Source organism: Parambassis ranga, chromosome 6 (assembly GCF_900634625.1).
Source record: "Parambassis ranga chromosome 6, fParRan2.1, whole genome shotgun sequence".
NCBI classification, from domain to species: domain Eukaryota; kingdom Metazoa; phylum Chordata; class Actinopteri; family Ambassidae; genus Parambassis; species Parambassis ranga.
In genome coordinates, this window is record NC_041027.1 from 3,547,639 (window position 1) to 3,572,216 (window position 24,578).

General features: G+C 38.4%; 1 long non-coding RNA gene across 1 annotated transcript in view; it reads left to right on the forward strand.

Annotated features, from left to right (window-relative positions):
• The first annotated feature begins 20,539 nt into the window (after positions 1-20,539).
• The window catches only part of LOC114437563 (uncharacterized), an 87,655-nt gene continuing 83,616 nt past the window's right edge, over positions 20,540-24,578 (forward strand). Inside the window, exon 1 of the long non-coding RNA XR_003670915.1 lies at positions 20,540-20,671. This is a non-coding gene — a long non-coding RNA (uncharacterized LOC114437563). The remainder of the gene's footprint in view (positions 20,672-24,578) is intronic.

Sequence of the window (24,578 nt, forward strand, 5' to 3'; positions counted from 1 at the left end):
GTCCTTTGTAAATAAAGTTTCCGTCATGTTTGACTGAGCTTTCATTCAGGCAGGCCGAAGAGATGAGAGAGAGGAGCAGAAGAGGGGAGAGGTGATTAAAGGACTAGTTTCAAAGAGGCAGTTTTTATTTTTGTTTCTTTCTTCTTTCTTTTTTCTTCTTTCTTCTTTTTTTTAAAGTTCAAAGATGTCATTCTGGTTATCTGGCAAAGCAGAGAGGGTACAACAGGATTATGCTCAGTAGCTAATGAGCTATTTAGTCTTGGCAATGCTACCAGGAGAGATGGTCTCCCTGGCTGTTCCATTTGTATGTATTGTACAAACACACAAGTGTGTGCATGGGAGACCACACACTCTTCTCAAATTTGTCAAAGACTAAAGAACTTGTGGGAGGACAACATATAATGTGTGTATAATTTGTCTCCTTTGTGACTATTTGGCTGCAGCTGGTGAGGGTGGAGACTATTTTGCATATGTTTAGCATTCAGCTTTGCATTTAAAATATATTATTATCAAGTGGATGTATAGATCGGGATTTACTTATTTATTTATTTATTTATTTATCGTTGTGTTGCTGCAATAGCTCCTAGAGTTAGCCTGCTAACCCGCTGGCCACAGACTGTTCACTAATGTAATACTACTTTGAACTTATACAGTGACTAGTCTGACCCCAGTCCATCAGTGGAGGAATAAGTAGTATGGGGTTGCTGATGTGCCTGCTAAATATACTGCGTCATCTGTTTTTTTGCTGCTTAGTGTTGCCACTGGATCACAGTACATCTAGGTTTCCTCAGCTCCTAAAAAGAGATAATTACACAAATATTTGTACTTATGATTAAAGTGGCTTCAGTATCTCAGAGTTAGTCATCAGAAACAGTATGGAGTGTCACTACAATTTGATGACATTGTCTCTTTAAATAATGTTACAGTAGTAAACCATAGTCATTAATAAATGACCTTTCATGGCCTCTCCTCGGCGTAACTGCAAACTACTTGTTTCACAGAGCTTCATTAAGTGTCTGCAATTCTGCATGTATGTATGGACTCTGCTTGTTTTTTATTGCTGTTCTCTTTTAATGTTTAGAAAATCTGCCTTACAATGGCACAGAAATCTAACATATAATCTGTGTAATTACCTTCCTGCTGTGCACTTTTTATATCTTTTTATATAATATGAGTGGTCTGTGCTCATTTCTGTGTTAAGTGAATGTGTATATTCTGCGTGGTATAACTGTAAAGTAATGTGATAGCACACCACAACATAAATAATTTAGCAAGACTTTGATTCTCCTTGAGAGAAAATTCCCATTATAGCATCCAAGAATTTAAGAAACTGTGTCATTTTTTTCTGTTACAGAAAATCTACAACTTTCAATCAAATTATATTTCTGGAAATAAACCGAACTGTGGTGATATATATATATGTCGTGCTTTACTGATAAAATTTAATGGGCTATTGACCTCATACAGTTTAATATGCTGAAATATTCTTGCATAGATTTTCAAAGAAGCATACAGCTGTTTTACTGATGCTTTATTTATATTGAGAAAAGGTGGGGTGAGCTCAATACAAGTTATACATACTCACAGTTACATTCCTGTGAGTTTACCCTTCACAGGAATTTGTAGGACCAGTTAATGCACAAATAACACGAAGACAGATGTAATGCCATTTAGTCCTTATGCCTTGTGCAGTTTTAGGACTATGTTCAGTATTTCTGCTCAGTCAGCATAGCTACTCTGCTCTCCTCCTAGAATTTCTATCCTAAACTTCCTCTCTAGAGACAGCCCAGTGAGCCAACCTGGCACAGGGCGACCTTTGACGGCATTGACTGCTTAAGTAAGTGAGACGTCTGCGTGGTCACTCTGCAGCCTTGCTGACCAAAGATCATAGCCTTCTCAGTGCCAGGCCATCCAACTGCATTACGCTGCAGTAGGGGAGACACACACAGGGCCTTAACTGGGTCTCAGGAGGCATACAAGCCAGCAAATCACCGCCATCTCAGTGTTTGATAGTGTACTTTATCCACTGCTTTCTCTCTGTTCCCACCTGTTCTTAGCCTGATGCTTTCTGATCTCATCACTGAACAGTGCAGAAGAATAACTGCAAAGAAGACACAGAGAAAATGGCAGAACGCAGGAGGAAAAAGAGAAGTAGGAGGCTGCTAGGAAGAGGGAGCTTGTAACAACCCTTTTTGTGTGTTACTAGAAAAACAGATCCCTAGATGAAAAGAGTACATTTTGCACTCTCTTCTGTGTCTCATTTGCCTCCCTCTCAAGCATTCTCTTTAGCTCACGCTCATTACTGCAGTGCCTTTTATCAACAGAACATGTGAATGTGCATGTCTCCTTTCCAATTCTTTCCAATTCAAAACCCCTTTTTCGTGCTCCTTCTTTGTGTGAGAGGATGACAGAAGCAGAGTATCATAGACGCCTGGAAGCCTTCTGCAGGGCCACTGATTCATCCCTGCTGCATTCTGATCACCATGGATGAACAGAAGTCACCTGACAGACAGAGCTTTAATGTTACAGTTGTACTCATTTTGATAGTTGCTTAAAAATATCACAGGAGAGTTTTCTATTATCATAAATTGATTTTTTTTTGCCTGATTCAGATTTCATTATATTTCCATATTATGTTTCATTCAGCTCTAATTACAAGATTAAACAAATCTTATTTAATTTCCTATGTAAAACTGCAATAAGGCAGTCTTGAGCTTCTTTATAAAGCATTGGCGTTGAGGTGAAACCAGAAGAAAAACTACAAATTTCTACTCCGACAATGATATGTTTTTCACTACATACCAAAACATCACTCTGGTGCCAGCATTAGGAAAAATGACTTAATTTAGCACTGATTTCAACACTGGAACTAATTTGACAAATGAAACACATGACCACACACTGTTGTAACTGTAATGAGGAAAGTGCTGTACTACTCCTGTTATATTATGCTGCTATTAAGTTAAAAGTCTTTCATGCTTCTGCTTCCAACTGAAGCTGTTAAATCAGAGTATATCAAAGAAACAGTGAGCCTGGAGCTGTTTTGGAAAATTGTACTCTGGTAGAATGACATTAAATGTTGAATTGTCAATTTTCACCACCATTGGGAAAGAGAATGAGTTCTCAGATAGATGTCTGGCCATTGACATTAACCATGTGATGCTATAGTTTACTTATTTTGTTCAGACAAGCAGAAGACTGGAAAAAAGGTTCCTTTCATGTTATAATTGGGTCATAATGTTATATTCTGAAAGGCTATATGTTACAGGCATACTTACACATCCAGCTGACAACACATTAGCATTTGAAGCAGCAAAGTGTTTTCTTCTGTATTTAGAGTATTTCTGCCTTCTAGAGGTCCAAATTTACCCTAATGGAGCTTTAACATTTCTTACACATATGCAAGTTCATATAAATCTGAGAAAACCTGTTCTACTCCCTCTTCTGTTGCCATCTGCACATGCTGTCTCACTTTGCTCTCGTGTAATGTATGCTTTTGAAATGAAATGATAGCCAAATTGGATATGTGATAACCTCCTGTTTGACAATAGCAATCAATATCCCATCCCTTATCCGCCTTTCAATAAACTTAGATGTTTTGGGACTATGTTCACCAGCTTCTTTTCAACATTTCTTTTTTGTTATTTTTTACTTCATATGTTAATTTGGATCTCTCCCATACATGTGGATACAATCACAGACTCACACCCTTCAATCTCCTAGCTACGTATATTGCTAAAGTGCTACCACATAACTGATCGGCACAGCAGCTATAATCTTTCTTCTTTTTCATCAAAACTGAAGGAGGTCTCATTTACTTATTTTTTAAGAATTTCTTTTCTACCCTAAAAGGAAAAACACCTGTTTAGTTTTTCTTGTCTGTTTACTCCTCAGTTTTCTGTATCTGTTTTTCGCTATATATAGCGTTGTTCATTCTTTGGTTCCTTCTGTTCTGTTATCTGCATAAGGGTCCTTCCACTTCTACTAACTCAAACCTTAATAGAATCAGTACTGGCAGTAGCTTATTAGTTATTCTACTTTGTTTATTTTGAATTGATGCTAAATTTTCATGTCTGGTTTGGAAATTTTAATGTTGGTAATGTGAAGATCTATTTTTACTTTCCATTTAGAGATGAGATTTAAAAGAATTTATTTATGCAATTTACTTTAATGGACAGAAAAAACACATCATCCACCTCATACCATCCTTGTACCCCTGTACAAAGACACTTCAATGTGATCCTCCATACAGTGATCAGAGCCACATCCATAGCAGGTCTGTTATATATAACAATGGTCTGGTCTTCAGGAACAGCAGACTGCAAACTATCCCAACTAACAAATCAGGAGTAACATACTGAGGTTGACAGTTTCAATCTGATCCAGAATGATCTCTTTTATCTTTTCTTGTTACACACTCGCAGCTTTGAGGTGTTCCCTTAAAGGGTGGCAGAAGTGACCAACTAACATAACCCTGGTTTTACCTTCTATTATTTTTACTGCTCTCATAACCCCCGCACCACAGAGCTATAATTCCAGGTTCTATCCCCCATTAACAGCTGAGTCTGCACATCAAACACGTCATCCCCTGTAAAGTCGTAACAGCTACGGCACTAAGGTTTACAATCCACTGAATTCAGGTCATGTTTAATGATACCACTGTTAAAAAAAAAAGCTCCATTTTGACAGCAGAAGGTGTGAGCTATGTTTTTTTTTTCTCCAAGATGAGGCTGATACAAGCTGTTGAGAAACAGCAGTCAGTGGCTGGTAGCCATCTAAATGCAGACTCAGGAGATGATTTCACAGTCACAGAGTGGCTCCTGTGTTCAAATATAGATTCCAACACACAAACCCACCGCTCATATCTCTGCATACTCTAAAGCTGTTCCTGCTGATTGGTGGTTGTATTGTATATATTTGTATATACAAATAACTGAAAATTTATTCTGGGAGAAAAAGTTTCATTGTTAGCCAGGTATGAATGATCACCCCACCCACCCACACCCTCACACACACACACAAATGCATTAACCTGACAGCAGAGAAGCATTCAGGCCTGACCTCCAGTGGCCAGCCCTCTAACCCAGAGGCTAATTATAAACCTCATTATGTTCTCTCAGTCCTGTTCCCTCATCACATTAATTCTTCTATGTGGTCAGACAAACTGAGGAGTGATGTAGAGTGGCAAAAGAGAACAGAGATGGGCACTGTCTATTTGCACACAACTCCCACCTAAAGACTGCCTCCTTCTATATTTGTTCATTATTACTGAATGTTGGTTTTGCATTATCCTATTTGTTTTGAGTGATGCAGAACAAAAAGAAAATGTGGGCTATTGTTTCTATTTCAAGCAACAGCTACATGCAGCCATCCATTCTATGTGTACACTGTACATAAAGAGACAAAAAAACCCAGCAGAACATCAAAGGCGTTTGTTTGCCATATATTATCTGCTTTAAGTAGACAGATGAAATTAAGCATATACCAATATTCAATCTTTGCATATATTCACACATCTCTTTATTCATATTAGAATATTATTTATTTATGGATCTTTTCTTATTTTTCTGTTCTCTCTCTCTCTCTTACACACACACACAGACACAATGTACTGCTGCTACTATTAGAAAAGCTGGGTATGGTCTAGCTCATGTCAGGGACCGATGTTACACCTGTGGACCTGTAGCTGGTGCACAAGAGTGCAAGAAGGTCATGTGAGATGTCAACAAAATGAATTACATCCTTTTATATTTCTAATGGCAATTTGTACAAACCGCTCAACTTATTATTAACTAAACTGTGACTCCATGAGCAGCAGAGTTTAATAGTTAATTACAGCAACAACACACACAGACGGCATTAATTGTCTATATTACCTTCTTTGAAAAATAATCTTTTCATGTACAATATAGTCATGAAACACATTAAAGCTAGAGACGTTACTTCTTCCAAATGCTTAAACATGCTGACATGTTGCTCCATTCACTCTTGGTGCTGTTCATTAAGCATCATTTCCTCACATACTGTCAGGTTCCCAGTGTGAGCCAGGGAGGTTGTTTTGTGTTTTGTTTGATTATGTCTGTCTTGCCTTAGTTTCAGGTGTCTTGACTGCCCCTCCTTGTGTTCTCCTTCCTTCTTCTGGTGATCACCTGCTCCTCCCTAATGTTTCTCATCTGTGTCCCTTTGTCTGCCCTGATCCCTGTGTACATAGTCTACGTCTTCCCCTCACGCGGTGTTTTTTTTCTCCCTCCTGTCATCTAGCAGGACACTTAGTGCTTATGACTTGTGTTTCCTGGGAACCCGGGCTTAATAAAATAACTTTGATTTAACTTTCTGCCTGTCTCCCGTCTTGCGCTTGGGTCCGTCAGCAACCCCTGACATTTACATCTTGTAAGGACTAAAAGAAGGTTGTCAATTGTCATCTGCAGATCATTCTGCTGGTTGGTTGTTGGATCATTTCTATGCAAGTATCGCTCTCAATGGTAGACACACCTTTAAATCAAGATACAACTTTACTGATCAAACTTATGTATTAGGATGATTCCCCAATCACAGGACCCTCAAAACACAAGATAAATAAAGATACCACTTCAAGCAAAAAGAATCTAACATGCCAGGCTGTGAGTTTTTCTACTTGTGTACAACTTCCATAATAGAATCCAAAGACATGCAGGTTAGACTTACCTTGAAACCATAAATTATCTTGGTGTCTGAATGTGATTACGTGTGTGACAGGTAGGTGCCCTCTTGAGATTATCTTTTGTCTCTGGGGTTGGCTGGAATGCAGCCTAATGGATGTATTAATGTTTGTGACGTTGAAAGCGATGATGATAATAAAGATAATGACAACGTTTCTAAAACGTATAGAACTATGAAACTAATGAACATAAAACTGTAACAAGCAAGCTTTAATGTCATGTTAAAGTATATAATTATTACTTTAATGATGTGCTGTAGAGTTTAAAATGTATGTAGATTGCTTGGAGTGTCCTCCGTGTACATGATTAAAGAAGTTTTACTTTATATCTTCTGATTTAAACAGTCTGAACTTAAACTCTGATAAAGTTTCAAATATCAGCAAAACATTTGTGGGTTCAGCGGCAAGGTGAGGACACAAGTGCAGGACAGGAGCGGTATGCAATCAACAGTCTTTTATTTTCTCCAGGCGGAGTCAAAAAACAAAGATAACTCCGGATCATGGAGTTAATTCAAAAAATACAAGTTCTTCATGGCTTGGCTTAACTAAGAGTTCAAGATAAATACAAAAGTTCATCATAGCATTGATTTCAAGATTTACCAGGAAAAAGGACAAAAGCCGTAAAGGCTGGCAAGGCGTAGCTGGGTGACATGAACCCACAAAGACACAGAACACTGACACCGTGTGAAGGGAAGACACACAAGATATACAGAGGATCAGGGAAGACAATGAGACACGGGTGGCACACATTAGGGAGGAGCAGGTAATCACCAGGAGGAGAGGGGAGAGCACAAGAGAATCAAACTCACAGGGACACAAGGGAAAACACCAACACAGGACTTTCAAAGTAAAACAGGAAACAACCTACAGCTAACAATGACACAATAACAGAACACAGGTTAACCCAGAGACCAAACCTAAGAGGACAACATACTAGATCAACATAGAAACAATATAACAAGATGCAACAGAATCCAAGTCCTGATAATTTGTGGAAAATAAACCAAGAAATTCCATTAAATATTTTGTTTGGATTTGTAATTAATTATTTTTTCTTTTCTTTTTTTATACCTTATTTATATAATGACGCGTATACAGCAATGGTCAACCTTATCAGGCAGCAGCTTGGTTAGCATCATGGCATCCTGAAAATAAGTCACAATCTGTCTCTGCCGTGGTCTTTTCCACACTATAAAAAAAAAAATCTGTGTCTCCACCACAGACTGACAGAAAGATGTTAAGACCAGGGCTATGTAAAAGCCCACACCATCTGTCGCTGCACTTCTTGTTATTTATGTTACTAAAGATCATTCTCTATGATTTATCATATGGCAGTATATCCAAGGTAGTGGACATGCTGCAGAATGCATCAGGGACTCTTTTATAATCGATACAAATCCAACCATATAATGTGACAGTGCGGTGCATTAGAAGACTTCTGCAGTTTTGCTTATTTATTGCATGAAATGATCTTGCTGCTCACAAAGGCCCTAAACAGAAAGTTGACCTCATAATGATTTCAGACATTTGATTATTATGCATGCAAATGACTGATACAGAAGTCTTTATTCATTTTAATCATTAGTCATTTGCACCTGTAATTACTGCCACTTGTTAGACTGTCCCAGGTATCGCATTGCACATTGTAATTTATCACAAAATGGCTGTCAATTCATCTCAGGCTGTCAGTAAAATGTCAAAACAAAATTAAAACCCTCTTCTGGACTGCTTTTATTAAGTCAGAAATGTTGCACTTTTTATCTCCGTCTTTGTTCTTGCTGGATAATCATTTATCTCTAGGGAGATTAAAAGCCTCCTGGCAGAAGTTGTCTTGAAGACACAAGCTTAGAGGGGATGTTTGTTTTTGTGCCATCTAAGGGTAACATCCCATCATACAGACACTTAAAGGCCTCTTTCTAACCATCAATTTTCTGTGCCTAAAATGTATCTAAATTCTGATCCATAAAACTGTTGTCCTGAAAATTGTTGTAAATTATCCAGTCCTGGCCCGAGGTACTGTTTGATGTCACAAATGTACAAATCTGGAGACTGTTTGCTCTTCACTTCTTTATGAGAATAACAAAGCATTATACAAGATTTTAATGTGGTCTGGACAAATCCTGCTGTCAAGTCGGATGACAGTGGGAGTCTGTTTTGCTTTAATCAGACTGTGTATGCTTCTGATATTTTTCATCTGACTTTTGTTTGTATATTTACTGATAACTAATCAGTTTACCACAGGAAGCTTACTTGAAAAGCTTACTTGGCTTTAGCTTGGCAGTGCATTCAAATAGTGACTTAAGTTCAATGCAAGTTAGATCTCCACAAGATCATATCTGAAACATTTGGCTAAAAATACAGAGGATTGTTTTGACCATAATGGGGTTGTGTAGATTATTGGTTGAATAGTTCATGTCCAAAACTACAGCCATCAGTCCATTACCTCTGCTGAAGTATAAACTGCAACAGCATTCTATAAAACTCATTTTCTCACAGCTCGAAATGGGTGAAAAGCATATCAATAATAACTTCATCTGCAATGCAGCACAAAACATGGAAAAGTCTGCTTATAAGCTGTTCTCAAAGAGTTGTTTAAAAAATTGAGACATTTCGAAAAGTACATACACAGACAAACTATTCACACTCACACCTATGGGCAATTTAGAGTCACCAATTGACCTAACAAGCACGTAACTCTGTAAGTACAGAGTACCTGGAGAAAAACCACGCAGGCAAACTCCACACTGAGAGACCCCAGCCAGAATCGAACCAGGAACCTCCTTACTGTGAGGCATGCCTTTGCATAAATATGACCCAAAACATTACCTAAAACACACATCCTGACCAAAGAGAACCCAATAAACAAAAATAGGCATCTGAGTTCTCCTAGGGCCACTTCAGAGACAGCAGAGACACAAGGACTCTGTGGCAAGGGAAATTAGTCCATCACAGACTACAAACCCCACCACAGACCTGTGACAGTGACATCTATCTTGTGAGCAACCACAACACCTTTGTTTTTGCATGCTTTGATCAGCAGAACACTACACCTGCACAAAAGACTCCGTCCCCCCTCAATGACATCTTTAACACCTCCCTTAGCTAGGTTGTTGTGCCCACAAATCTCATAGCTGCCAACCATCATGCCAGTACCAATGAATGCATCTCCATCCTGCTACAATGACTACTGCCCTGTTGCACTGACCCCTATCATCATAAAGTGCTTCAAGAGGCTAGTCATGCAACACATCGAATCATTCAAACAGATCAACCAATGATGCAATTTCAGCTGCTCTCCACTCAGGCTTCACTCACCTGGATATCAAAAACTCATAATTGACAATGCTGTTCATTGGACTGCAGTACAATCATCCCCCAACAGCTGATACACAAGCTAGGCCAGTTGGGTGTGCACACCTCTCCCTGCAACTGGCTGCTGGACTTTTTCATGGAGAGACCACAGACAGTTGAGGTCAGCAATATCACATCAAGCACAATAGGGTGAGCACAGTAGCCCCACGAGGATGTGTGCTCATCCTCCTGTGGGAATGGCACAACTGTGGTGAGTCTCATCAATGGCAATGATGAGACAAGCTACAGGAGTGAGGTGAATCAGCTGGCCATGTGGTGCAGAGGAAACAATCTCTCCTTAAATGTGAAGAAAACAAAGCAGATCATACGAGCAGCTGGTCAGCATAAGGGGATGATTCCAGTTTAGCCTCTAAATAAACTTCTTATCTGGGAGGTTCACACATTTTGCCACTCACACATGGATCTTTTTCTGCAAAAAATAAGTAACAAAATTCCAACATATACCCTTTGGATAGGTTTTTGGGCTTTATGCAATGCTAAGCTAACTAGCAGCTTACCCTGGCTTCACATGACAAATTAGACAAATTAGAGGTAAGACTCATTTAATAGATAATTTTTGTTGTTTGTGTTATTTTACTTACAGCTGTAAAATGGCACAGCCAATCCAGTTTGTTCAATTTATTTATGAACTCTTTTCAACAAGAGAACAGTTTGCATACAATGCTTACTAAATAGCTATTCAATCACTCAGTGACAGAGAGCGACTGAAGAAATGTGAGCTGCAACATTTTTATACAAATCATGACCCTGTCAGCCAAGCGCAAGGCTTTATTTGTCAGTTTCCACTGGGATTTAAATGTAATTCTTTTGAGGAGTTTTCTTCTCTTTATGTGCCACCGTTAAACTTTCAGGAGGTTCCAAGTACATTGTGATGTAAATGAGGGCATAATACAATAAAAGCGTGGCAGTAAAAGAAAAAAAATAACTGCAAAGAAAAAACATATGTTTATATCGTTGTTGCCATAAATCACTCTCTTTTTGTGCATACTGAAAAATGATAGACTGGAATAGTATAAGTATATAAAAGTCTATAGTGGAGTAGTTTAAAATTGCATTAGATAGTGCAGAGTCGATTATCCTTCAGTCTTATCAAAGTTTAACACTTGTTCCTACTCTAATATAAGTACATTTCACTTTTATCTTATCCTTGTCGCCCTTTGAGATTTACCTTTAATGAAAATTGTGTTAGAAATAAAATGTCTTTCTATCTACTCTGCAGCCTTTCAGAGAAGTTGGAGGTTTTTAGGTTTGATAAACTGTGTACCAACTGTGAATTTCTTTGAGAGGAAAGCAGTGAGTACCAGATTATCTACCAACTCTTTTGCCTAAAACATGCTGCTTTGAGATTCTTAATTACCTGTCTGTCTTTTCCACAGAACTGTGACTCAAAAAAAACACCAAATGCTCTGGCTTTCCATGTACTTCACTGCAAGGAACAAAAAGCTTACAATTTCCAAAACAAGCTCTAAAGACTGAAGATTATCCAGCTAATTACATATTATCTGAGACAACAGACAGCCATGGAGGACCCAAGGAGGCACATACTCAACCACTAAGCGGGCAATTACAATTACTTTGGGTTCCACAGTTCCACTGATGAGGAAGGTGATAATAGTGACAATCACAATGACTAACAAAGCATGGTGTAATCAGAACTGGAAATTGGACCCTGCAGCCACAAGAACAGTGCTAACAAGGTAACCTGCTGAGAAACAGACACTATCCAGGTAAATAGGACAGGAAGAGTAATCAGTCACATAAACCTCAGTGGACCCACTGATGAGTGCACAAAGCCAAAGATTTAGACAGTTTTGAGCAGGTACTTGAGAAACTTGCATATTTGTCACCTGAGGAGATAAAAGAACATTCAGAAGACTTTTGATGTGTCTTGAATTTGTTGCCTCCATTATGTTATCTGCTACTTCCTTGTATCTCCACAGAAAAGAGGAAGTATCTGACTGTATAGTTAGCATAAATTAAAAGTATTATCAATCTAAACAATGATAACCAGTTTAACAGTGTGAATGGAGCAGTGATGTTACCATCTGTGCTAGGATAATATGGCGCTATATTGGGATGTGTAAATGTTGTAAATAGAATTGTGATTGTTTTAACCCTGTTTTACTGATAGTATTAAACCTGTCCTGAATGTCCTTTTATATGGATAATTCATCCTTTAAGAAAAAATAAATCAATCAACCAGTTCTTTTCTTACTGTGTGTGTTTTCCACACATTTCCATCTGCTGCTGTGAAGACACACTAAATGCACAACTGGGCAATTTGTGATACAGCATGAGGTTGGACTCTTGTGGTTTGTTTGTTTGTTTGTTTTTCAGCATCACAAAAAATAACACGCAGGGAGGTAAAACCGAAAATATTTAAGTTGCAGGAATGCATGTTAGTAATCATGAAAACAAGGAATTTTTGGACTTTTTGTAATTTTTTTGAAAACGGTCAAAAAAATGTTAGTGAAGTTAGTAATTCAATCTAAAAAATCTACCATATATGTAGATTCAGTAATGCATATACTGTAAAAGAACAGAAGTGGCCAATGTAGAACATTGCACTGTACTGTGCCAAAACCCCTCCTCACTCCTTAAGTGGCCACTTGAGAAAGTGAACCAATCCCCACACACCTTAAAATGATCAGCTCACAGTAGAAATAGACATGTTTACAGCTTTAATTTCTCTATAAGGCTAATGAATAATTAAAGAAATAGATGTGACTGGCAGGAAGGTAATGTGCCTTTACACACACCTTTCTGCCAAAAATCTCTCATGTGGATGCATGTAGGTGACAGGACCTGAAAACTGTTGATATGTCATAGTAAACCTGAAGCATCTGACTCACCACTGACCACTGATTTGAGACTTCTGATAGCAGTCTTTGTTGTTTTTGTTTAGCAAATGATATATCTGTGACAATGTTGCTTTTCTATCCCTCAGTGAATGAAGCCTGGTGTATCGATCTTCCTATGGGGCAATCCCTATATGGACTATATGGACACTGCCTTCTTAGAGATCTTCTAGTCGAGCTGGGATTTGGTGGCACTATTTTAGTGTTATTTAAACAAACATCCACATCATCCATATGTTTGTTGTCTATGGGGACTGACTTGCTTTTAGAGACAGCCTTACATGGCACTTTATGACCTTTTTGACACTTGCATGTACGCTTCATCTCACACTCCCAAAGCCTGTCGCTTGTTCAAAGCAGCAAACATTTATTTGCTTATATAAGTCTCTAATGTGTCAATGACAACAACCTGCACATCTGCAGAGTGTTGCTTGAATTAAAGGTTGCAACATATTGCAAGCTGACCTTATGTATAAAGAAGCTAACATGATCAGTGTTACCAATTTGATTGCTGATTAATTTGATTCCTTGTTTTGAATCACTGACTATACAGGTTATGTGCAGAATGTCTATTTCTTTTAAAGAACAGTCCTCACTCCCCTTTATAGGAGCTAGATGTTATCAGTAAACCTGAAAAGTGATGTCATGCATCTATTTGCGGCTTGGGGCTTAGATCCCTTCTCTGTGAAGTGAATTGTACACATTTACATGTGTTATCATTTTTTAATTCAACTTATCTATTTTGTCTCACTGAGGCAACTGATGAAAAAGCAGTATGAAGCACAAAATTACACAAACAGAGCCTCCCCGAGTGTGCTCCTTCTGCTGCTTCCTGCACTTCTTCCGCCCTCCTTCCTCCCCCTCTTCCATTTGTAAAGAGTCAAGGATGTAATACGTGAATCCTTACAGATGGATCAGTGGGTGGTCTGAATACACCTGAGTTTTGCTGTAGCACTGGAACCCCCTGGTGAGATGAAGGACTGTGTTTACTGAAAAAAAAACAGACCACCTTTGAAAGGTGGCTGACATCATGTCTATCTGCTGTGAAGAGAGGCTTACATCAGGGAGGCATCTCGAGCATCTCTTTTGTGTGAAGCCTTGTGCGACACGTGAATATGTGTCTCAACATGTCTTAATAGGCTTTAGTACTTTTTTCATTTGATTTTTCATGATTGATGCAGTCACATTCTGTTCCTAGCCCATCTGGAAAAGAGATGAGGAGGGCAAGTACATAGAGAAGGAATTGCTGCTTTACATTCAAAATGAGTTCAGCTGCCCTATGTTTTGGTGGCTGAAGCATCATGTGTCCTCTACCTCCCCCTATTGGTGGTGATGTAATAAGATTTGAATAGATTAGTCCAATACAGAACAGGGATTTATTATCACTATAGTAAAAGCATGGCTTATAAATCCTTATATGTATATATTTGTATATATTGTCTGGACCCACCACATACTCTGGTGCAATGCTATGTAAACCTTTGGAGTTTGCCAACATAACTCCTTTACAAATGAGTAATGCTATGACATGAAATCTGTCCACAGCAATTTGACATTTGGGCACTAATATCAAGGTGGTAACATGAGATTATTGTTGTTATCTGAATAATGATAAGAAGAACTGAATGAGGAGAGTCTTGTTGCCTTTCATTGTGAATCATAAATTAGTGTTAGAGTGATCTAAAACATGCACTCCTATACACGCCTGCTCATGACTGGCTCAGATATCCTGGCAGTAATTGTGCCAAATGTCAGGCTTGACTGCAATAAGTAAAATAAATTAAAGAAAAAAATGGATTATGGTTTAAAAGGAGTGCTGAAAAAACACCAATCAATAAATCAAAGCAGACTTCTTTAAATGTTTAAAGACAGTGAAGAGGTGGACACTTGCAAAGCTGCAGAATGAAGGCCAAATAGCTGCTTTGACAGTGAGGCTTAGCTTAGAGGAGTAACACTCCAGCCTGTGTGTCAGGGATCTCTCTTAATTACCTTCAATCTAAGCACCACAGTTTGTTTCACAGACTAATGACTTCGATGGGGATTAAGCACTTGGCACAGTGCTAATTAGCCTGCTAGCACTCCCTGGGCATCCCAACATGAGCTTCAGACAAAACCAGGGCAGGGCGTTGTTGTTTTTTTTCCCCCTTAACTGTCCTATCTGTCCTCTGACATCCTACTGGTATGCATAAATGATAGATGTATTTAAGTACAGATACAAAAAAATCAAAAGTACTGAGTATTATGAACTAAAACTATTCAGTCTCTGTTGAGGATATGCCATCATCACCTGCTGTCACTGGTTGTGGTGGAGCTATTTTATGCCTTCTTTGTATTATTTTGATGGTTGCCTTAAATCTTACATATTAAGATGATTAATGAGTTCTTACAGTAAAAAACTACAGTTAGAAAAATTAATTATTAATGGAACAAGGCACAGATCTTATTATATATGCACATACATTAACATACTACAGACTAATAAACACAGATCATTTTCCATTCACAGATATATTGTGCATGATTATTAAACCTTTTCATTTTGTTTAACAGGTTTTAAATAGTATTACATTGTACAACACAAGTCTTTATAGCTCTTTACAATCTAGCATCCGGTCAGGGTGAGAGGTAACAGAGCAATCCTGGGTGGAATAATTCAGTCCTGGAGGAATTTGACTTCCCTGACCTAAATGTTGTTTAAAACTGTTTAAAAGTTGTTAATGTGCTGTAAAACTACTTGGTTTCATAGCTACTTTAATTATTGTCTTACATGCTGGCAATCAGTAAAGGTAAGGGTCAACAGAACAACTCACAACTGGAGTGTAGTGATTCAGGTCAGCAGGAGTTTCTTTCAGCTTCATTCATCAGATTGAACTCTGGCCTTTGATTTTGCTTTCTTTGTTTATTTTCAAGGAAAACAACTGTTTCTCCTCAGGAAAAGAAACTGAAGATTAAAGTGGTCAAATATTAGAAAGACTAAATGATCAAAGTTCACTTCGGTCCACAAGGTTATATATTGCGTTTAAACACACATACTATTACTATGATTTCTGTTCTTAGCATTGTGATTGGTTCTTTCCCAAGACTGCTTCGGTTCAGTTTCGGATTGGCAAATAATTAATTGAATTATATTGGCTAAGCATAACAACAATAATGCATAATAAGATTTTTCTATGTTGTTCTACTTCAGGAAGAAAGATTAATAAAGAAAGAAAAACATTTCCTCATTTCCATTGTTCTTTGATTTAATTGCTGTGCTGTTTTCTAACCCTCAGGAGAGCCAATGGATTAAGCATCATAATTAAGCAAATTCACACAAAAAAAACAAAGAAAAAAATCCCTGCTGCATCCACTTAGAAGAGTTATAGCTAAAGATCAAAACTGTAAGGCTTAATTAAGCAATCAATTCTTTGTTATAAGCAGTGTTTTTTTGCATGTAGTTTTGGATAAGTGTGGCAAAAACAATTCATTTCTATTCTCATATTTTCCAGTTAAATTAAAATACCTGTATACACATGTCTCAGAGAGAAGTGGTCAGCTCTCAGCCGTTAATGCTTCTTGCAGAAAGTAAATGCGTAACGCAGATGAACATTCATAATTCTATTACTCACTATGCCAATATGTAGCTCTGGGGCCAGTGTTGCAATTTTAATTGTTCGGGTTATTTCTAAGCTTTCTAAATGAAGACAAAGATTCAAATTTTTAATAAGACAACCAGGCAGCAGACGAATACAGAAAAAGATTTAAAAATATTGCAGACTCCATTCTGTTAAAATTGAGCTAAACTCTACAAATTAGGTGAATGAATCCTGCAGGGAGCTCTACCTTGATTAAGAAATATGTATGAATTAAAAGTTGCTGACTCTATTAAATCTATTAAAAACACTTTTAAATCATGACCAATAATAAAAGTAAATATGACTCAGGCAGATTTTGTAATGAAAAATATATTACAAGAGTAACACCACTCACAGTGTATCACTTCAATACTGTTTTTTCCAAGGGTGAAATACCATACACCACACACAAGACAGAGGCTAAACGGTGCATTCATTCAGACACACTGCATTTAAACATGTGTGTTTTAAAATGTTATTATTTACTTCTTGTACAAGTTCATACACAATACAGCCTTCATCCATCCCTACAATAATTGAGGGCTGCATCCTTTGAAGGACACAATCTCCAGTGGCATGGTCTTCCTGGAACACAAGCTGAGAATATTAGGCGGGGGTGAATGAAGGTGTTTTGGCTCAGCAGTGTTCCAATTTAGGAAGAGTTTCATTTCATAATGTGAGTTTAATACATTTTTGTCAGTACTGTTAGAATAGAATAGAAGTACTTTATTCATCACAAGCTGGGAAATTACACTTACAGTTACAGCAGCAACATACAGGCACTTACAAAACTCAAACAAAAATCAAAAGCAAATGAAAAAACATAATGGTTATTCTATAATAGTTTGTCTGTTGTACAAAAATGGAATGACATTGTCTGTGTTTTTCTTTCTTCAGTTTTTCTGACGTTCGTGTAAGCAGGGCTCTCTCTGACCGCGTGCTTGTCCAGTGTGCTCATACAAGTCCTCCACTGCTTCTGGTTTTCACTTGAAATTGTACGCCTCTTCATTGGCCGTGACACATCCTACAACAAAAGAGCCATCAAAACATGGCAATGACATCAGCTTAAGCCCAATCCGAAGCCTGCTGTGTGGAGTAATGGTGAAAGTGTGATTCCCAGCAAGGCTCCTCCCTGTTTTGCGACAGATCCAACAAAAATGCTCTGGAGGAGGCAAGCCTGCTCTATCTGTCAATTAAATAGTCCCTTCGCCAGTGCACCATACTGCTGTCCACCTGCTTCACTTTGAGTTTCACCCAGAGGGGCTGGAAGGTCATGAAAGCAGTGCAATCAAAGACCATGATTGCCATTGTGCAACCACCTCTCCAGGTGGGAATACGGCCTGCAGAGCTGTTACATGATGAAATTGTCCACAGCCATTACAGCTGAATAAATAAACTGCAATACAATGGAATAAACGTTTTTTTAGTGTATTCAGTATCAACAAAGTCAACAGTAGTTTATGTATATTTGCCTAAATATTTGTAATCCTTGGCAACACTGTAAATAATTTCATTTTTTTTTACGAGTCTTCACTGTGCTATTTGTACTTGTACCAGACCTGTACACTCCACTCAGGAAATGGTGAACTCCAACATCTAACTTCCTTTTCTCAGCATACAGCAACAGCACAGCAGGATAACAGCAATCAAACACATGATTTTAGTAGCTTTTTCTTTGAGGAACTGTTTGATCACACAGCAAACAAGGGTATGTGCAAATCACACATCGGTAAGAGTCGCACAGTCTCTCACAGAAGATAGCAAGCAGTGACACCATGCAAGAGATTAACTGAGATTCTATGTAATGGTGACGTGATGTTGCTGGTGAACTTGCTCTTTGTGGTCTTTCTTGAGATCCTGAAGTCCACAATGACCTCAATGACATCCAAAATTGTTGTTACTGCTCCACACTGTCAAGGTGTGTGGACACCAAGGTTTATCATCCACAAACATCACAATACAGTATGGTTTGTGGCCATATAAAAAGCTCAGGTATCAGTATTATTATATGTATGTTTGTATTTGTATTTTTTTTAAATATTACGTGTATAAGACAGGAACAAACCACACAAAGGTCTAAATATGTGAAGTGCTTCTGTGAAATCTTTAAATGTCATCGTTCCTCTTTTTGACATCCACCACTCTTGTTCACACATGAACAGCATGACGCCTGTTAAGAAGTGCACTACTTCTTTACCCTTTCTTATCTTTAAAATTATTATTTTGTCTTATCAAAGCCAGTCTTTCAGTTAAATCCACTACTTTAATAGGCTTATTACGTGAGCCCACTAAGGTAGCCAATTCTATTTCTGGCTATGCCTGTGAAGTCTATTTTCATTAACCAGAACATTCTTTGGGTTTTAGATAGGTAACTTTGAGTGAATCATAAGGAAAATATATGGCATCCTTAGGTATAATGTGTGTGTGTGAATCCATTCATACTGCATGCTTCATATATGTGTGTGAATTGTCATTACAATTTTTATGGAGATATCGGATCAGTGTACCATTTTCTTTCTCCAAATAGAATTTGTTAATACTGGTTGCTCTTCATTTGTATTCTGCTGTCTGTATAAGCAGATAAGCATTAATTAAAAAGGAGATTGAATCAATAACAAATGGGATTTTAGAACTTGATGTTCATACAGGCAGGAGGGTTATCGCTGTGTGGTTGAGAGTTCTTATTGTCTTGTCAGGAGAGTTTCTCTGTCCCCTATTGTCCGTCCCTAGAAATGAGTTATGAAGTCATCTATGGTCAACAATGTAAAGGATTAAAAAGCATCCATTTGATACACTGGTAGCCTGTCCTGGCTGTACTGTACCTGCCTACCTCTCGCCCAGTGACAGCTCTATTAGGCACCAGGATATAGATGGATGAATGGCAGCTGTTAGAGAGGAAATTAATTGCAAACTGGTGAGAAGTTTCTCATTGTTGTTCACACCATGACCTGATATGATGAGCTGGTTAAAGTCATAAGATGCTCTTTAGTAAAATAGCATGAAGCAGGGCAGCTGGGTTTGTAAGAGTTCCATGAATCAGTTTTGATGAAGGCATGATATGTACTGAATGTCTTCAAGGAACCCTGACAAGTCCAGTTGCTCTGTTTCCTTAAATGAATAATGACTTGGATGATTGAGTGTCTTCATCAACAAGATGCTCCTTAGGTTCAGTGAAGTGTGAATAGAACAGCTGCCCACACTGAGCAGCTATAACTTTATGAACAATAACTGGTCTTCATGCAGCTACACATCCCTATACACTGTGTGTTCTGACACCTCTGCAGTTTGAGCCACTGTAGCTCAGTGGACTGTACCACATCAACCAGACTTTGTTCCCACCATGCATTAGTGAGCCTTGGCTGACCATGACCCTGTGGCTGGTTTGCCACTTTTCCTTCCTTGGACCTCTTTTGATGATACTGCAGACTGGGAACACCCCACAAGAGCTGCAGTGTTTGAGATGCTCTCACCCTGTCATCAAGCCATCACAGTTAGGTCTGCTTTAACACATGTATTTTGAGGACAAATTAGTCATATATCCCACACACTGACAGGTGCTATGGCAACAAGATAGTCAGTGTTATTGAATTCACTTGTCAGTGAACAGAATGGTATGGCTAATTAGAATATGTTTGCTGTTCATACCATTAATTATGCAGTATGGCTATTTTGCATGTGTGTTCAGTGGTGGAAGGAGTACAAAAAAATAATCCAGTGTGAAGATAATATTTTGTGAACAGCTATTATTTTTCAAAACAAACACAAAAGTAGATAGCATACAATTACTATAAGCACAGCAGTCTTGTTTTTTTTTCTTCCTCCCAACTAGAAAGGGAAAACACAACATTATAGACTGCACATCTTTGGTATTCCAGCATTAAAGTGTGTTACTTTGCCTCCTTCGCTGTGTTTGCTCTCCGCGTGAAGGGAGCGACTCCAGAAAACAGCGTATTGAAACGCGGCCCGTGACCGAGGTTTGGGGCGTCGACTGAACTCCTCTCAGACCAATCGGAGTTTACGGGAAACTTTGTAAACAACTCTTACACGCCGATTTAAAGCTCGACTGTTGTGTTTACTACGAAAAAGATACCACGGTGCTGCAGCCGAGTGATTCAAAAGTGCTAAAACAGGTAAGGCACATACGTGTTTGTGTGTGTAAGTGTGTGTCCGCGCGAGCCGAGTGTGTGAAGGCTATGCCTGCTCTCGTGACTCGTAGTAGTAGTAGTAGTAGTAGTAGTAGTAGAACAAACAGCTGTCATGTAGCCTAGCTAAACACGCGAAGGAGAGAAGTGTAGTTTATCGTTTTATAAAGCTGGAAATAATACTTATTACTTACAAATTCATGATATGACACCGAAGGATGCCTTCACGTAACAAATGACGTCGCCAGTGTACGCTGAAATTCCTGTCTTGAGAACTGAAACACACAAATTCACGCTGGACTGTTGTTGTTTTGTTTGCTAAAATTTCTCTTCTTACACCTTTAATTTGCAGGCGATTTTATTAAATGCGTAACATTAATGGGGATGCTTCCACTTAAAATGTCTGAATCCCATGTTATAGTGCGTGGAAAAAACCAGAAAAGAACGTTCACAGCATTTCCTGCCGTTTTGCACCTTCATTCTGTGTCTTTTTTGCATTTTTGAAAAGCATATGTAAGGCATATTATGGATTATACAAAGAACTTAACAAGCCAATTTGGGTGCTTTTCTGAGTAATTTCAATGAACAGGTGAATGATGGAGAAGGGACCATTGAAAATCACTCACCATTTGCCCGCAGACTCAACGACACGGACCTATTATTAGGCAGCCTCGTAGCCTTTTGAGTGTGTCAGAGGAGCGATAAGGTATCAAGAATTGCTTAGGCTACTTAAGACCTGCTTTAACTGTGAAGCAAGAAAATGCAGCAATCTGTCTTCCCAGCAGGTAGACACTGACAGAAAAAAGTTCTCATTTTAAAGTGTTAATGCTCCTACTAATGTATGAAGGCATCAATCAAAATCAGACATCTTGTTAATGGCAGCTATTTATTAAATTTCAGATTGGCAAATTAATTCCCTGGAATTTTCAGTCTGGATGTGTGACACATTCTAACTCACTTACTCAGACTAAAGCCTAAGTAATCTATTCCTTGTTTGCCATTCTCTAAACTTCAGTTGTTGTGAAAGTGTACCGCACTGTGGATGCACGTATGTGTTTTCTGTTGCCTGCTGTTTTACTGTCACTCCGCTATAGGCTACAGACACTTCTGTTCTAAACGGATGTGGGCACAGCTTTCGTTGTGGAACGTCAACATCTGCATGCTCTGTGTTCCCTCAGCACGCCCACCTCAGCTGAAGAGGGGTTGAAGGAAGAAGGGGGAGGGAAAAGCTTCCTGTCAGAATGGTTGAGAAACTAAACCTGGCCTGGTGGGAGGGGCGGGGAGAGTTAGAGGGGAGGCAGGGTTGACTTTATACATGAGCTCACAGTGTTCTTCACTGTAATTTCTCTGGAAATGTGACACATTTCTTTGTTAGTGGTTTGTTTAATCTTGATTGTTCTTTGTGTCTCGGCTACTGCAGCCACTATGTTCAGTCATGAGTAGCCAAACAACTTTCAGTAAATGCTAAACAGGTGGTGTGTTTACTCATCTCCAAAAGTCCTTGGACCAAAAAACACTTACTGAAATTTTGGCTCTGTTACTGGCAGCCTTTTGGCCCATTGATATTGTTTTGGATGAAAGCTGCGAGCTTTAACTCTAGTGACATTTAAGAATAAATCACTCCGGGAATAAAATCAGTGGTTGTTTTTTCAGTCGTTTGAACTGCTAATGTTTCCTCTTTAAGAGGGTCAATGCAAAAGTAGATGTAGGAGTGTTTTTATTATTTTATTCAAAAGGCTATAATGGATATATTTGTGGTCCCACTTTTAGAAATCAAACATAAAAAACTTTGCATGTTTTTTTTTCTCATCCTATATTTACACTTGTATTCTAGCAGTCCTGGGGCATATGGACAACCTTTGTAGAATTAGGCATCTTTGACCTCCAGACAGTGGTCCATAGCAGCAGTGATGGTGACCATTAAAGCGTCTTGTGAAAGAGACGGTGGACTGGAGCATTTCCCTGGTGGAGAAGCTCTGATTTTGCTAGTTTCTCCACAATGTCTGTGTCACAAGTGCCTGAAACAGTGTGACCCTTCTCCAGGTAGTCCACTGCAAACTCCCCTTGTACCCTAAAAAATGTCAGTGTTTCCTGTCAACCTTTATATAAGGTTATAACCAGTTATATTTATTCAGAATCTTTTGGGCTTTCTGCTGCAGTGATTGTCCTTTCGTGTTTTAAATGTGCATCCAAGTCTTATCTATTGTTATTAGTTACTGGACAAATCTCTTTGGAAAATGGCAGATTGTCCCATGATATTTTGCTGTAAAAATTTTGATTAGATCCATGGAGTTTTAGGGGGCCTGTGAGAAGACACCTTGTTCATTTCAAGCTTCTTGTTGTTGAATAAGTGCATTGGCACATTCCCGGGAGACCTCTAGCTCTGTTGTCTGGTGCAGTTGTTATTTGTCAATCTCATCATGTCATGACTCCTTCTTAATATTCTCCTGTATAGTGATGGTGGCCAGGTTTTCTCTGTGGAAGTGGGCTTAATTCTGCATCCTACTTCTTTACCCTTCTTTCTGCATAAAGAATTTTAATTATTAGTTGTGTTTGCTTCACAAAAATAGATATCTCATATATATATATGTGTGGAAACTACAAAACAACAAAATCCAAAATTGTTACAGTAAGATTATGTTCAAAACAGTATCCACTTTAAACAAAATATTTTTTGCAGTCAGTTGTAATTGCATCTCAAAAGTTCTTTGTTTGGTTTTTGTGGTCTGGTTATGATTAGTTGTTGTGAATTAACTCTTATCTTATTTGAGTCACCAACAAAATTAGATGTGGAAAGAGATGCGTTTCAGAATTGTAACTCTTACTTTCAATTTTACTAATGATAGCAGGTTGTAATCATTTAATCATTTACAGTTTCAGTCTGTCATGAGCATGACAGGCTCAGTTGTCTCACTACGGATGTTAGGTTTTGTGACAACAGCTGAGCTCATAAGATTAAGTGTGTTTTTGCTACATTTACATGCCATTTACAAACTGTTGTTTGTCTTGAAAATGTCTTGTGTAATCATCACTGTTAGAGTTCAAAAAATCAGTCAAAAAAAAGTTTTAATATGAAGCCTTGATGGCACCATGTAGAGATGAGAACAGTTTGTTTTCACGTCGAGCTGCTCTCGCAGATATCTTGCCATCTTACATGAAACTCACTGACGTCACAGCTTCCTGTCACACTACCTAAACACAAACAAGACGCATGTCAGCAGCAGTGACAGACAGACCACAGTGTTTTGGTGGTTAGGGTGCTTTAAATTGTTTGTGTTGCTGTTGCATGTACCACCAATGTGGAAAAGAAACAGACACAAGAAGACACTGGTAAACACAACAGAAAACATAAGTTGCCAACTTTCTGTATTGAGTATAAGAGGATTGAACATGAGTGGGTGTGACCAGGACAGAGCATCTTAACAACAAAAGACTAAATTATTTTTAAGTGAAACTTTTGAACAGTGATAACCATCTGATGTCACTTAACAGCTATAGTATGAAGTTGTGGTTCCACATTAGGTGATAACATTCTTGACATTACTCATATTCCCCCATGAACTTGAAAGTATTTATCGCAAGTACCTTGAACACTACTACATACAACAGAGATGATGCAAGTAAGACCCAGAAATTGTGTGTCTGGCCCAGTTGATACCTGGCATTAACATGTGACCTGATCACAAGTGGACAGCTCTAAGTAGGTCAGTTCACACCTTGCATTAAAATGCATCTCCACATGCATCTCCTGTGATCAATGATGATTGGATCTCACTTCCCTGCTGCTCTATATGCAAATAAAACATACGGTACATCATTAGGAAAGCATCCAGGTACACTGTTTAATGTCACTACTGCAGAAATCCTGCTGTGAGAAAGATATCTGCAGTAAAAA